This window comes from Canis lupus, chromosome 7, assembly GCF_003254725.2.
Source record: "Canis lupus dingo isolate Sandy chromosome 7, ASM325472v2, whole genome shotgun sequence".
In the NCBI taxonomy this organism is placed as follows: Eukaryota; Metazoa; Chordata; class Mammalia; order Carnivora; family Canidae; genus Canis; species Canis lupus.
Window position 1 is genome coordinate 18626466 of NC_064249.1, and position 16446 is coordinate 18642911.

General features: G+C 37.0%; 1 protein-coding gene across 1 annotated transcript in view; it reads left to right on the top strand.

Moving 5' to 3' along the window:
- The window catches only part of HMCN1 (hemicentin 1), a 456859-nt gene that overhangs the window by 133520 nt on the left and 306893 nt on the right, over positions 1-16446 (top strand).

The window sequence follows — 16446 nt, forward strand, 5'->3', positions numbered from 1 at the left end:
CTTCTCCCTAAAATACTAAAAAGGAGAAAGAGGCTTATATAAATGCATGAAAGAATATTTCTGAAAAGAAAAGAAGAATGTTGTTAAAAGGCAAATGGTAGGGCAGCCCAGGTGGCTCGGCGGTTTAGTGTCACCTTCAGCCCAGGGCCTGATCCTGGGGACCTGGGATCGAGTCCCACATTGGGCTCCCTGCATAGAGCCTGCTTCTCCCTCTGCCTCTCATGAATAAATAAATAAAATCTTAAAAAAAAAATAAAGGCAAATGGTAGACATTAGGTTTCATGCAATCAATAGAACTGGAACAATAGAAAAAGAAATATACCCTTTTTCTTAACTGACTCTATTTTGATTGGAAGTTGAAATAAAATGTTGATTTTGATGATGAGATGTCAGTTTTAATGGAGTCAGTCAATTACAAAACATTATAGTGTCATTATAGTCAATCTCAAAGTCTTTGAAAAATTTATTCAAATTCACACTGGCTTGAAAGAAATGATCTAGCCATTTCCAGCGTTTGGTCTTTATATTTGCTGGAGTTATGGTAGAAATTAAAAATTTGAATTGAGAGGAAAATGTCTCAGGTGTTTGATATTTTAAACTGAAATAACTTGATAGTCACTGAAGTCACAGTCTCTTTTAAGAGTTCATCTGCTGGTTGGGCAGCCTGGGTGTCTTGGTGGTTTAGCGCTGCCTTCAGCCCAGCGCCTGGTCCTGGGGTCCTGGGATCGAGTCCCACTTCCGGCTCCCTGCATGGAATCTGCTTCTCCCTCTGCCTGTGTCTCTGCCTCTGTCTCTGCCTCTCTCTCTCTGTGTCTCTCATGAATAAATAAATAAAATCTTTAAAAAAATAAAACTTATTTAAAGAAGGCATGTGTCTATGGCGAAATAATAAGCATGCCTTCCTCTTTCTTTCTACACACACACATATACACACTAGAGTATATATAATCTTCTAGGAATTCAAAAAGAACAAGAGAACTAACACATTTAAGAGGTTATATACCTATTGTTTCAAAAAATACTGTATTTTGTAAAGATTTTAAATCATTAAGAAAGCAATTATATTTCAGTATCTAATCCAGGAATTATTAAAGACGTACGTAACAAGAATTTTTGGTGTGTAAAAATCAAGTGAGATCATGTGCCCAAAGCATTTTGAAAGGGACCTAGTTTTGAATCTTGGAAAAAAGAATTTTGGAATCATAGTCTTTTCTTTCCCCAAAGACTCCTGAACATCTAGGGCAATTGGTCTAGTCGACCAAGAAATTTGTGTGCCCAGATGACAAAGGTCAGTTTTTTGTCTATCACAGATGGGGAAAAATAAAAATGTCTGACTATTAAATCTTTTCTACAGATCAAGAGGTCCCTACTGCTAGTATTTTCCTTTATTTATGATAATTAAATAATCTGGTTCAAGGTTAACTGGCTGTTGTTATTGTCTCAACATAGAAGAGCTTATGTAATTTTCTAATTTTCTTTTCTAAATTGCCTATCCAGGAATTCTGCTATATGATCACTATTCTTCTGAAAGAAAAAGTCATAACTTTTGTACTAAACACAGTCAATATTATTTTAATGCTTCAGGAAAATACTTGGTTAATATCTTTTGACAGAAATAATTATATCAATTAAAAAGTGGCTTAATACCTTTGGAGAACACATATGAATTAAGCAGTTTAAGGGATTTCATGTACCAAGAATGAAGAAAATTCAAGACCTTATTTTCAATATTTTTGTGTACTACAAATCAACAGACAACTTTGAAAATAGTAGGCATATCTAATGAAGTGGTAAGCAGTTCTATGAAGATATTAGATTGTAAATGCTAAATACATGTCGTGATTTATCCTTATTTGGACTTGGTTTAACATAAATAAAAACATTCATCAGGGACAGGCTAACTTTTGCTTTTTATTCTGCAGTAGCAAAAAGGAGATGGAAGAGTTAAGAGTCAAAGTAATGGAAGTTTTATTTAAGAAATTTATTAGCTGGGATAAATACATGAAGCTAAGACTCCATGCTTCATATATTTTCCAGGTTTCTTTATGCATTCCTAGAATGAACCAACTGTAATAGGGTGAGTGATAAATGCAAAATCTTTTGAGAGATGGTATGAGCTACTTTTAAGAGCTCCCTTGTAACATTTTGGTCATGATTTGGCTTTGTGACAAAAAATCATAAATGGCTTTTCTCTTTCTTGCTAAAGCCCCCAGGGGAAAAAAAAGTATCTTGAGGTCATTTACCATATAATTTAAACAGTTTTGGTGGAAGTGAATGAATAGAGAAAATGGAAAAAAGCCCTTTCAAAATTCTTAATTATAATTTTAAATAGGCACGGATACTGTATTTACTTTAAAAATTTACATTATTGGGTTATTTTGTCATCCTTTTTAAATTATGAACTTAGAAAAGAAGACACATGGAGGGTTAAACCATTTAAAATTTGAAAATTAGATTTTGTAAGTAGGAAGAAAGTTTTCAGGAATTAGTGAACCTGTTATGAAAATTTGGCCATTGTTCATTCAAGTAATATCTATTAAATTAATAAATTAAACTTAATATGATAATAAATTTAAATAATAAAAGCAAAATAAATTATTGCTGCAAATGATGTTTATTAAAATTCTATATTTCACAAGATATTTATTTTTTTAAGAACTTATTTTTTATGCTTTTTAAAAAAATTTTTATTTATTTATTCATGACACACACACACACACACACACACACAGAGGCAGAGACACAGGCAGAGGGAGAAGCAGGCTCCATGCAGGGAGCCCGACATGGGACTCAATCCTGGGTCTCCGGGATCACACCATGGGCTGAAGGCAGCGCTAAACCGCTGAGCTACCTGGGCTGCCTACAAGATACTTATTTACATATATATACATATTTCTGTAAAAAAATGGGAAAGTCATACCCAAATGTGTTAATGGCAATCACTGTATAGTATAATTCTAGATAATTTTAATATTTTTCTTTTATGTGGTTTATTTTTAAAATAGTATATATTATTTTTAAAATAACGGAAAAGAGTTAAGGTATTTTCACTAAAAATTTTAATTTGTTTTGTTTCTTAAATTCCATATATGAGTGAAATCATATGGTATTTGTCTTTCTCTGACTTATTTTGCTTAGCATAATCCTTTCTTGCTCCATCCATGTCATTGCAAGTGGGAATATTTCATTCTTTTGATGACTTAGTAATACTCCATTGTATATATGTATCACATCCATTATCCATTCATCAGTCATTGGCCACTTGGGCTGTTTCCATAATTTGGCTTGTAGAAAATGCTATTATAAACAAATGGAATTTTTAGAAATCACAGTGAAGAACTTTGGGCTAGAAAGATCAGTAAAAAGTTAGGTTAATGGAGAGAAAGTGCAGAACAGAATGGAGAAGAACGTATACAAAAAAGAGACTGATAATTGTGGGCACTCTTATCTTAGAGGATCATCCTAGAGTTTAATGCAGATCTGAGTCATGATGAGTTCAGTTATAATGTACCTTTCTTAGTTTCTCTGCTGCATAGTGTTTTCTCTTCTGACACTTTGGATTGGCTATTCCTTCCTCCCCGAAAACTTTCCAGACTCTGCACCAATAACAAACCACCAACCCCTCATCTTCATTTATCTGTCTAATTTCCACTTTCCTTTAATCTCCTGTTAGATGTGATTTTCCTCAAGACTCTCTCTGAATCCCCAAGTTTGTGCTTGTCCTATGTCCTTCTGTCATCATATTATCACGTTGAGTTATAATAAGAGTGGATATACCACAATAAGCTCGTAAACTTCACATGAGCAAGAACTGCTTTTGATTTTAGATCTTTGCCATATACCAGAGTGACAAACATAGTAAATTAATAAATACTTGATATATATTCAATGAATTAATGAAAATTGAATATTAGAATGAAGGTGAGATTTGGACTAGAAATCTGCATTGATTTCTACATTTACATAAAATCTTGGGTCTGCTATTATTTTTTAATTATGATAATCATAGAAAAATGAGAAAGAAAGGAATTGTCTTGTTAATAGTTTTACTGTGCATAGAGAGGTCCTATATCAAAATTTAGTGATGTCCCATGTAACCTGGGATGCTGATTCTAAATCAGAGCATGACCTAGTATTCAGGTACCCTGATTCAGGGTCCAGGGCCCCTTCTGTTAATTTCTTTCTGACAAGAGCATGGAACCTTCTTAAATGGAATCTTGGAAGTGTGGGAGGAAAAATTTTCCTCTATCCTTCTAAGTCTAGGCTTGGAACAGGCAGATTAACAAGGAAAAAACAAGCAGAAGTTTATTAACTTGTATACTTTATGTATACATGAGAGATACCCAGGAAAAAATTAGTAACTTTACAAGACAGCTTAGAACTCAGGCTTTAATGCCATCTTTAGTTTAAGAAAAGAACAAAAGGTATAGAGGAGGCCAGTTTTGGGAAGGTGACCAGGAAAAGCAAAGTTACCAAGGGTAATGTTTGTTATGCAGATTTAAGTCAGAGCCTTCTCCATTAAAAACATTCTCTTGTGACTTAGAGTAATCCTATTCCTTGTATAGGGAAGAGGGACAGCCTCACAAATGGAGATTTCTTTTATGAATATAAATTTCCCTTATAAAAAGGTAACTTCTGTTTTCAGAGCCTCTGTTGTGTCTGCTTTATAAAGTAATCAGTGCAAAATAATCCTTATGGCAAGGAGGCATATTTGTGCATATTTAGAATTGTGCAATTCTTCTATTTTTCAGAAACCTTCTGCATCCTTTCTTAAGTCCCTTGAATCAGCCTGTTCATCACTTTACATTGTCTTCTTTTTACATACACAGATTCAATTGTTCAGATTGTTTTTGCCACTGAATATACTTTTTCCTATTTGGGTACTCTTTATTTTCCTAAAGATTAGTTTTTAAAAAGTAAATATGCAGGGATATTATAAAGCTATGAGAAATCAGTTACACAGATTTAATTTATATGTAGTTATTTATATAGAACAAAGATGGACTTTTTGTGGTAATATCTACATTAGTATAACCTGTTGGAGTAGAGGAAGTCAGTGGATCAACTAGGAATGTCTAACACTTTATTCTTTTATGAATTAATACTTACACAGTATATTTAAGTAAGCAAACCATGCATAGGACTAATTTGATTTGCTAATAAGTTTAATTCACTTTCATATATTCTTTAGGAAATAAATAATTTGTCTTGAATTTCAATGATTTCTTAGTAGTAGAAATGTTCCATGAATAGGTGTCCTGATCCTGGCATCTTGGATTTCTTAGTTTGTTTTTCTTTGTTTTACAATGCTCTCCATGTTATTAGAAATGTAGAATAGGACATAATGCTCAATACGTGAATTTAGACAAATGTCATTTATGAATTCAGCCTACAGTATCAAACAAAATGAAGTTTATTTGCGGATGAGGTTTTCAAACTAAACACAATAGGAATAGCCAGTTTTCACAAAATAAAAGCCAATTTGTACTTCCCCCCAAACTTACCCTGAATATTTTTGCAGCTTCAAAAATATTTGGATAAGTCTTTTAGTATTTTTTCATTTCAGTAACTCCTTGTACTTCCTCTTTTAAATGAGGCCTGGAAGTTAAATTCAGAATTTCACAAGAAAACTGTTCTTTTAGAAATCTCTAGCCTAAACAGATGCAGAAAAGACTAGGATCCTAATGGAAAACCATTTATTACATATTTGAAGGTTTGTCAGACTCAATGACTTTTTATTGAGTTTAAGCTTATTTTTGGTTTAGAAGATTAGTATTTAAATATTATTTTAAAAGGTACATAAATTTACTTGGCTAGCTATATTGACCATAGAAGACTTTCCAAATATACATTGATTTATGCACTGTGAAATAGAGCAAAGCTTACTCCCACCTTGAGAGACCCTGTGAGTCTAGCTTCATTGAATAAGCTCTAACAGTATATTTATGGTTTATTATTCACTACCCGAAAGAACACATAGACAAATTAATGTATTGTCCTTGTGCCAATCAATATCAGAGAAATGAGTCCATTGTTTTTGATTACGCAGCTAAGTGGTTTTAAACTGTGCCTCATGGAGCTCATTTGGGGTGGGTCTTGGGGGATCAGAGGTGAACTCTTTTTTTACTACTTCCTTCCTGTTTTCTACATTTATTTCTGCCTAGGATTTGATTTGACAAAAGTGTCCAGTTAAAAAAAGACATTTGAAAAGCATTGATATGAGTTGGGTTTTTTTTTCGAGTTTTATTGAGACATAGTTGACATAAAACATCATATTATCTTATGGTATATGACATACTTTTTTGATAAGTCTATATTGTAAAATGATCACTACAGTGAGTTTACTTAACACCTATCACCTCACATAGTTACAATTATTTTTCTTGTGATGAAAACTTTCCAAATCTCTTTTCTTAGCCACTTTCAAATATACAGTGTGGTATTATTAATTATAATTAACATGTTTCTTCAGAACTTATTTCATGATGTAGGTTGTTAATTGCCACTGAAAAATGAAATTGAGATTTATTTATGTAAAATCACAAGTCTGGAATTCACTACTTCCCACTTCAGAAATTAAAGTATTAGAATGAGGGATCCCTGGGTGGCGCAGCGGTTTGGCGCCTGCCTTTGGCCCAGGGCACGATCCTGGAGACCCGGGATCGAGTCCCACGTCGGGCTCCCGGTACATGGAGCCTGCTTCTCCCTCTGCCTGTGTCTCTGCCTCTCTCTCTCTCTCTCTCTCTGTGTGTGACTATCATAAATAAAGAAAAAAAAATTTGAAGTATTAGAATGATAAAGATAACACTTAGTTTTAAGGATTGAAATATGAAATGAAGTTTATTTTATGAATGTTTTATTTTTTTCTGATGCCAATTCTAGAATCAGCTTGAGTCTTCAACCATAAGATATAATTATTTATAGTATCACCTCTTCAAAGGTTATCAGAAGAAAATCTGTGCCCATATTTGGCAAAATCAAGGACTAAAAAAAGTATGTTCTATTTGCAGCTGGTGAAGGAGAGCATTTAAAAAGATGTCAAAAAGTTGAGTCCTCCTGCATAGCTGCCTCTTGAGTCCTTGGGCCCACTTGAATTAATCATTCCTTCTTTGATTTGTTACTTTCCTGCTTCTCTGATCCTATTATAATGTTAGCTGTGAGCTTGTGGGGCCAAGGGTTTGGTCTTAAACACTTTTAGTAATTTACTGTGATCTTCAATTACTATTCTCTTTGAACAATGAATGAAAGAATGAATCGTAATGTATATGTATATATATATGTTAGACACACACACGCACACACACGTACATTTATATACATATATGTTCATATGTATTCATAACGTTACCCCTATGAGCACAAAAAAGCATGCTTATGACATACTTATCTTGTATTCTTGTAATATCAACCATAGTTCTATACATATTATGTACTCACATAATACTTTTTGACCAACATTGTTGGTGTAGAGTTTGCATAAACTAAAATGTATCTATATTTAATGTACATTTTGACGAGTTTTGAAAAATTTATATATTTGTGTAACCACCGTCACAATCATGATGTAGAAAATTTCTACCACCCTTAAGCCTTTCCTTATGTCCTATCCCAGTCAATTCTGTACCTTGTCTTTTAGCCCGTCAACTTTCCATCATTTGATTAGTCTGAAATGTCACCTATATGGAAACCTCTCTGTCTAGCTTCTTTCATTCAATTAAATGTTTTTGAGATTCATCCATGTTATGTGTATCATTAGTTCATTCCTTTTCGTTTAGTACATTTGATTTTATGGATATGCCACCATTTATTTAACCATTTCTCTGTTGTCAGACAGTTGGATATTTTCTGTTTGTTTACTTTGGTTAGTGCTGCTTTGAACATGGCTTTATGGTTCTTTGTGCAGAAATATATATTCATTTCATACAGTTGGATCCTATGTATATATTTTACTTTATGAAAAACTACCAGGCTATTTTCCATATGATTGTACCATTTCACATTTATATTAGCAATGCATGAATTCCAGTTGATTCTCACTGTTGCTAACAAGATGGAATTGTCAATCTCTTTAATTTTAGCCATCTTAATAGTTGTATTTTTATCTTATTATGGTTTTAATTTTCATATCCCTAACAATGAACACTTTTTTCCATGAGATTATTAGCAATTTGTATATCTTCTTTTGTGAAGTGTCTGTTCAAAATTGTTGCCTATAATTTATCAGGCTGTCTTCCTTGTTGATTTTCTAAAATTTTTGTTAAGAATTCTCCTACTTCATAAGGGGTATTATTTTTGTAATTTTCTTTGCTGTCTTTGAGATTAGAGTCTCAAAAAATGAGTTAGGAAGTGCTTCCACTGCTATTTTTTAAAGATTTTATTTTATTTTTATTTTTTTTTAAGATTTTATTTTTAAACAATCTCTACACACAACATAGGGCTTGAACTTAAAATCCTGAGATCAGGAGTTACATGCTCCACTGACTGAGCCAGTCAGGCACCCCTCTACTCTATTTTCTAAGAATTTGTATAAAATTGATATATAGTTTTTTCTTTATTTAATAGTCATCATAACTGAAGCAAACTAGGCTTGGAGTTTTTGTGGAGGAAGATTTTTTTATTTAAGAGAGAGTGTACATGTGAGTGGAGTAGGGAGGGGCAGAGGGGGAGAGAGAATCTTAAGCAGCCTCCATGTCCATTGTGGAATTTAATGTGGGGCTCAATCTCATGACCCTGAGATCATGACCTGAGGCAAAATCAAGTCAGATGCTTAACCAGCTGATCCCCCCAGGTCTCCCATGATTTTTAATTATGAATTCAGTTTCTTTAATAGACATGGGCTTATTCAGTTTTCATTTTTTCTTGAGTAAATTTTGGTAATTATCTTTCAAAGACTGTTCATTTCATCTTAGTTACTAAATTTATTGACAAAGATATTTATAATATTTCCTTATGATTTTGTCTGGAGAATCAGAAAGCATGCCAGTTCATATATTTCTGATGGTGGTTATCTTGTCTTCTCTTTTGTCTGATCAGTCTGGCAAAAGTCTATCAAACTTTAAAATTTATTTTAAGGAAACACTTTTGGGTTTTATTGATATATTTCTCTCTCCTCCCTTTTTCTTTAGTCTTTTACTTTTTTTTGTTAATTTTTTCTTACTTTGTGTTTTACTTACTCTTCAGTTTTCTGAAGGTAGGAGCCTGGATTATTTTGTTCTGAGACTTAAAATTTTTTGACGTAAGCATTCAATGCTATAAATTTTTCTGTAAGCATTGCTATAGCTATACTTTAGGAATTAGAATCTATTGTATTTTCATTTTTATTCAGTTTAAAATATTTTCTAATTTATTTTGTGCCTTCTTTGATGCATGGATTTTTAGTAGCATGTTGTTTCATTTCCAAATATTTGGAAATATTCAAAATACCTTTCTCTTATGGATATCTAATATAACTGCATTGTAGTCCAAGAACTTGCTTTGTATGACTTTATTTTAAAATTGCTGAGACTCATTTTATGGCCAAGCATGTGCACTTGAATATGTGTGTTTTTCTTTTGTTGGTTTGTGGACCCAGGAAATTTAACAAAATCCCCTACCTCTGGACAAGCAGAGCAGGACTGACTCCATTTTGTGCTGCACCCGACTTGTGCTGACCTGCTTATTGCTTAGGGTACTGCCCCACCCTAGTCAAGCCCAGGGCACACCCTAATCGGAAATCCGCTCAGTGATAGGCCAGTTCAAACGGATACTTTAGGGTAAAATGTAATTCAATCTGCCATCTGTGAGTGGACGGACCAGCATGACTCTGCAACTTTCTGCCTATCCCATTGACCACTGGCCCCTATAGAGTTGCTAAGCCTCTTAGTCTCGGGTCCAAGTCCCTGCTCCACCGTGTCCGGTATATTTGGACCCAGGCTGGAGCTTGTAAATAAACCCTCGTGTGTTTGCACCTCGATGGTTTCTCGGATTTGCGATCTTGGGCGCAACAGGTTGAAGTGTTCTGTAAATGTCAGTAGGTTTGTTTGGTAGTGTTTTTCAGATTTATATGCTTACTAATTTTATGTCTGTTCTAATCAAAAGGGAAATGCTAAAATTTAATTGTATATTTACTGACTTTTTAGTTGTGTAATATCTTGCTTCATGTTATTTTAAGGTTCTGTTAGATGTAGAATTGGCATGTGTTCCTTTTTTTGTTTTGTTTTTTTAAATTTATTTTTTATTGGTATTCAATTTACCAACATACAGAATAACACCCAGTGTTCATCCCATCAAGTGCCCCCCTCAGTGCCCGTCACCCAGTCACCCCCACCACCCGCCCTCCTCCCCTTCCACCACCCCTAGTTCATTTCCCAGAGTTAGGAGTCCTTATGTTCTGTCTCCCTTTCTGATATTTCCCACACATTTCTTCTCCCTTCCCTTATATTCCCTTTCACTATTATTTATATTCCCCAAATGAATGAGACCATATAATGTTTGTCCTTCTCCGATTGACTTACTTCACTCAGCATAATACCCTCCAGTTCCATCCACGTTGAAGCAAATGGTGGGTATTTGCCGTTTCTAATGGCTGAGTAATATTCCATTGTATACATATACCACATCTTCTTTATCCACTCATCTTTTGATGGACACCGAGGCTCCTTCCACAGTTGGGCTATTGTGGCCATTGCTGCTAGAAACATCGGGATGCAGGTGTCCCGGCGTTTCATTGCATCTGTATCTTTGGGGTAAATCCCCAACAGTGCAATTGCTGGGTCATAGGGCAGGTCTATTTTTAACTCTTTGAGGAACCTCCACACAGTTTTCCAGACTGGCTGCACCAGTTCACATTCCCACCAACAGTGCAGGAGGGTTCCCTTTCTCTCGCATCCTCTCCAACATTTGTGGTTTCCTGCCTTGTTAATTTTCCCCATTCTCACTGGTGTGAGGTGGTATCTCATTGTGGTTTTGATTTGTATTTCCCTGATGGCAAGTGATGCAGAGCATTTTCTCATGTGCATGTTGGCCATGTCTATGTCTTGCTCTGTGAGATTTCTGTTCATGTCTTTTGCCCATTTCATGATTGGATTGTTTGTTTCTTTGGTGTTGAGTTTAAGAAGTTATTTATAGATCTTGGAAACTAGCCCTTTATCTGATACATCATTTGCAAATATCTTCTCCCATTCTAGTAGGTTGTCTTTTAGTTTTGTTGACTGTATCCTTGCTGTGCAAAAGCTTCTTATCTTGATGAAGTCCCAATAGTTCATTTTTGCTTTTGTTTCTTTTGCCTTCGTGGATGTATCTTGCAAGAAGTTACTGTGGCTGAGTTCAAAAAGGGTGTTGCCTGTGTTCTGCTCTAGGATTTTGATGGGATCTTGTCTCACATTTAGATTTTTCATCCATTTTGAGTTTATCTTTGTGTATGGTGAAAGAGAGTGGTCTAGTTTCATTCTTCTGCATGTGGATGTCCAATTTTCCTAGAACCATTTATTGAAGAGACTGTCTTTCTTCCAATGGATAGTCTTTCCTCGTTTATCGAATATTAGTTGACCATAAAGTTCAGGGTTCACTTCTGGGTTCTCTATTCTGTTCCATTGATCTATGTGTCTGTTTTTGTGCCAGTACCACACTGTCTTGATGACCACAGCTTTGTAGTACAACCTGAAATCTGGCATTGTGATGCCCCCAGCTATGGTTTTCTTTTTTAAAATTCCCTTGGCTATTTGGGATCTTTTCTGATTCCACACAAATCTTAAAATAATTTGTTCTAACTCTCTGAAGAAAGTCCATGGTATTTTGATAGGGATTGCATTAAACGTGTATATTGCCCTGGGTAACATTGACATCTTCACAATATTAATTCTGCCAATCCATGAGCACGGAATATTTTTCCATCTCTTTGTGTCTTCCTCAATTTCTTTCAGAAGTGTTCTATAGTTTTGAGGGTATAGATTCTTTACCTCTTTGGTTAGGTTTACTCCTAGGTATCTTATGCATTTGGGTGCAATTGTAAATGGGATTGACTCCTTAATTTCTCTTTCTTCAGTCTCATTAGTTACTGTATAGAAATGCCACTGATTTCTGGGCATTGATTTTGTATCTTGCCACGCTACCAAATTGCTGTATGAGTTCTAGCAATCGTGGGGTGGAGCCTTTTGGGTTTTCTAGGTAGAGTATCATGTCATCGGCGAAGAGGGAGAGTTTGACTTCTTCTTTGCCAATTTGAATGCCTTTAATGTCTTTTTGTTGTCTGATTGCTGAGGCTAGGACTTCCAGTACTATGTTGAATAGCAGTGGTGAGAGTGGACATCCCTGTCTTGTTCCTGATCTTAGGGGAAAGGCTCCCAGTGCTTCCCCATTGAGAATGATATTTGCTGTGGGCTTTTTGTAGATGGCTTTTAAAATGTTGAGGAATGTTCCCTCTATCCCTACACTCTGAAGAGTTTTGATCAGGAATGGATGCTGTATTTTGTCAAATGCTTTCAGTGCATCTAATGAGAGGATCATATGGTTCTTGGTTTTTCTCTTGCTGATATGATGAATGATTGTTTTACGAGTGTTGAACCAGCCTTGTGTCCCGGGGATAAATCCTACTTGGTCATGGTGAATAATTTTCTTAATATACTGTTGGATCCTATTGGCCAGTATCTTGTTGAGAATTTTTGCATCCATGTTCATCAGGGATATTGGTCTATAATTCTCCTTTTTGGTGGGGTCTTTGTCTGGTTTTGGAATTAAGGTGATGCTGGCCTCATAGAACGAATTTGGAAATACTCCATCTCTTTCTATCTTTCCAAACAGCTTTAGGAGAATAGGTATGGTTTCTTCTTTAAATGTTTGATAGAATTCCCCTGGGAAGCCATTTGGCCCTGGACTTTTGTGTCTTGGGAGGTTTTTGATGACTGCTTCAATTTCCTCCCTGGTTATTGGCCTGTTCAGGTTTTCTATTTCTTCCTGTTCCAGTTTTGGTAGTTTGTGGCTTTCCAGAAATGCAGTCCATTTCTTCTAGATTGCCTAATTTATTGGCGTATAGCTGTTCATAATATGTTTTTAAAATCGTTTGTATTTCCTTGGTGTTGGTAGTGATCTCTCCTTTCTCATTCATGATTTTATTAATTTGAGTCTCTCTCTCTTCTTTTTAATAAGGCTGGCTAATGGTTTATCTATCTTATTAATTCTTTCAAAGAACCAACTCCTGGTTCTGTTGATCTGTTCCACAGTTCTTCTGGTCTCGATTTCGTTGAGTTCTGCTCGAATCTTTATTAACTCTCTTCTTCTGCTGGGCGTAGGATCTATTTGCTGTTTTTTCTCTAGCTCCTTTATGTGTAAGGTTAGCTTTTGTATTTGAGTTCTTTACAGTTTTTGAATGGATGCTTGTATTGCGATGTATTTCCCCCTTAGGACTGCTTTTGCTGCATCCCAAAGATTTTGAATGGTTGTATCTTCATTCTCATTAGTTTCCATGAATCTTTTTAATTCTCCCTTAATTTCCTGGTTGACCCTTTCATCTTTTAGCAGGATGATCCTTAACCTCCACGTGTTTGAGGTCCTTCCAGACTTCTTCTTGTGATTTAGTTCTAATTTCAAGGCATTATGGTCTGAGAATATGCAGGGGACTATCCCAATCTTTTGGTATCGGTTCAGACCCGATTTGTGACCCAGTATGTGGTCTATTCTGGAGAAAGTTCCATGTGCACTTGAGAAGAATGTGTATTCAGTTGCATTTGGAGGTAAAGATCTATAAGTATCTGTGAAATCCATCTGGTCCAGTGTATCATTTAAAGCTCTCGTTTCTTTGGAGATGTTGTGCTTAGAAGACCTATTGAGTATAGAAAGAGCTAGATTGAAGTCACCAAGTATAAGTGTATTATTATCTAAGTATTTCTTCACTTTGGTTATTAATTGATTGATATATTTCGTAGCTCCCACATTCGGGGCATATATATTGAGGATTGTTAAGTCCTCTTGTTGGATAGATCCTTTAAGTATGATATAGTGTCTCTCTTCATCTCTCACTACAGTCTTCGGGGCAAATTTTAATTTATCTGATATAAGGATGGCTACCCCTGCTTTCTTTTGAGGACCATTTGAATGGTAAATGTTTCTCCAACCTTTTATTTTCAGGCTGTAGGTGTCCTTCTGTCTAAAATGAGTCTCTTGTAGACAGCAAATAGATGGGTCCTGCTTTTTTATCCAATCTGAAACCCTGCGCCTTTTGATGGGGTCATTAAGCCCGTTCACGTTCAGAGTTACTATTGAGAGATATGAGTTTAGTATCACCATGATATCTATTCAGTCCTTGTTTTTGTAGATTGTTCCACTGAACTTCTTCTTAAAGGGGAATTTTAAGAGTCCCCCTTAAAATTTCTTGCAGAGCTGGTTTGGAGGTCACATATTCTTTCAGTTCCTGCCTGTCTTGGAAGCTCTTTATCTCTCCTTCCATTTTGAATGAGAGCCTTGCTGGATAGAATACTTTATCCATGTTCCTCCTGCATGTTTATTGCATGTTTATTGCATGTTCTTCTCATTTAGGACCCTGAATATATCCTGCCAGCCCTTTCTGGCCTGCCAGGTCTCTGTGGAGAGGTCTGTTGTTACCCTAATACTCCTCTCCATAAAAGTCAGGGATTTCTTGTCTCTTGCTGCTTTAAGGATCTTCTCTTTATCTTTGGAATTTGCAAGCTTAACTATTAAATGTCGAGGTGTTGAATGGTTTTTATTGATTTTAGGGGGGGATCTCTCTATTTCCTGGATCTGAATGCTTGTTTGCCTTCCCAGATTAGGAAATTTTTAGCTATGATTTGTTCAAATACATATTTTGGCCCTCTGTCCCTTTTGGCGCCCTCGGGGACCCCAATTAAACATAGGTTTTTCTTCCCCAGGCTGTCGTTTATTTCCCTTAATCTATCTTCATAGTCTTTTAATTGTCTCTTTTTTCCTCAGTTTCCCTCTTTGCCATCAACTTGTCTTCTATGTCACTCACTCAGTTCTTCCATCTCGTTAACCCTCATTGTTAGGACTTCTAGTTTGGATTGCATCTCATTCAATTGATTTTTAATTTCTGCCTGATTGGATCTAAATTCTGCAGTCATGAAGTCTCTTGAGTCCTTTATGCTCTTTTCTAGAGCCACCAGAAGCTGTATAATAGTGCTTCTGAATTGGCTTTCTGACATTGAATTGTAATCCAGATTTTGTAACTCTGTGGGAGAGAGGACTGTTTCTGATTGTTTCTTTTGAGGTGAGGTTTTCCTTCTAGTCATTTTGCTCAGTGCAGAGTGGCCAAAAACAAGTTGTATTGGGAAAAGGAGAAAAAGAGAGGAGAGAAAGAAGGAAAGAAAAAGAAAAAAGAAAAAAGTAAGAAAAGAAAAGAAAGAAAGAAAGAAAGGAAAAAAAGGGGTGGGGGAAGTAAACAAATCAAAAAGAAAAAAAAAAAAAAACCACGGGGGAGTATCTTCTGATTCTGTGTACTTTAAGTCCCTTGGCTTCCCCTGGAACTTGTCCGTTTAGCTGGTCTTCTGGGGGAGGGGCCTGTTGTGCTGATTTTCAGGTGTTAGCAGCTTGGGGGAGCTGGTGCAGGGCTCAGTGGGGGTTGTTTACCCCGTGAGGCCGCAGGAGGAACAAGCCCCAGTGGCGGGGCCAGCTCTGGAGCCCTGGATTCAGCCCCCGCAGGAACTCCGGAGCTCTCCGTCTGCAGGGCCTGGAGGCTCCGGGGCGGGGCCGCTGATCTGCTCAGCTCGGGGCAGGAGCGTCCTCGCTGTCCTGGGCCCTCCCGGCCTCTGCCTGTCCCGGGGGAGGCCGGATCCTGGGCTGTGTCCCGGCGCCCTGTGCTCCCGGCCTGCGCTGTTGGATTCGCGCTCCCGCCCCGCAGCCCCCTCCGCGGAGCCGCCCCCGAGCCCCTCCGAGCTGCTCCGGGTCCCGCCGTGCGCGCTGCAGCCCTTAGGGAGCTCGGCGCACTCTCCCGGGGCGCAGGTGCCTGTTAGTGTCCCAGGGAGCCCGAGGGCATCCCCTCCCCTCCTGGGTCCTGCTCCACCTCCCTGCGAGCCCCTTTCCGCCCGGGAAGGTCGGTGCAGCTCCTGCTCCTCCGGGACGGGGCTCTCCTGTCCTGGGGACACTCGCCCCGGCCTCAGCCCGGCTCCTCGCGGGGCCCCTCCCCCTTGGAGGCCTTTTATTTCTTTATTTCTTTTTCCCCGTCTTCCTACCTTTGTAGAAGCGCGAACTCTTCTCACTGTAGCATTCCAGCTGTTCTCTCTTTAATTCTCAGGCCGAATTCGTAGATTTTCAGGATGATTTGAAGGTTTTCTAGGTAATTTGGTGGAGACAGGTGACTTGGGGACCCTACTCTTCCGCCACCTTGCCCCTCCTCTGGCATGTGTTCTTGTTGAAGTGACCTTTTATCATTTTGGATTCTCTTTTTTTATTCCTGGTAATATTTCTTGTTCTGAAATCTAGTTTTTCTTATGTTAATAAAGC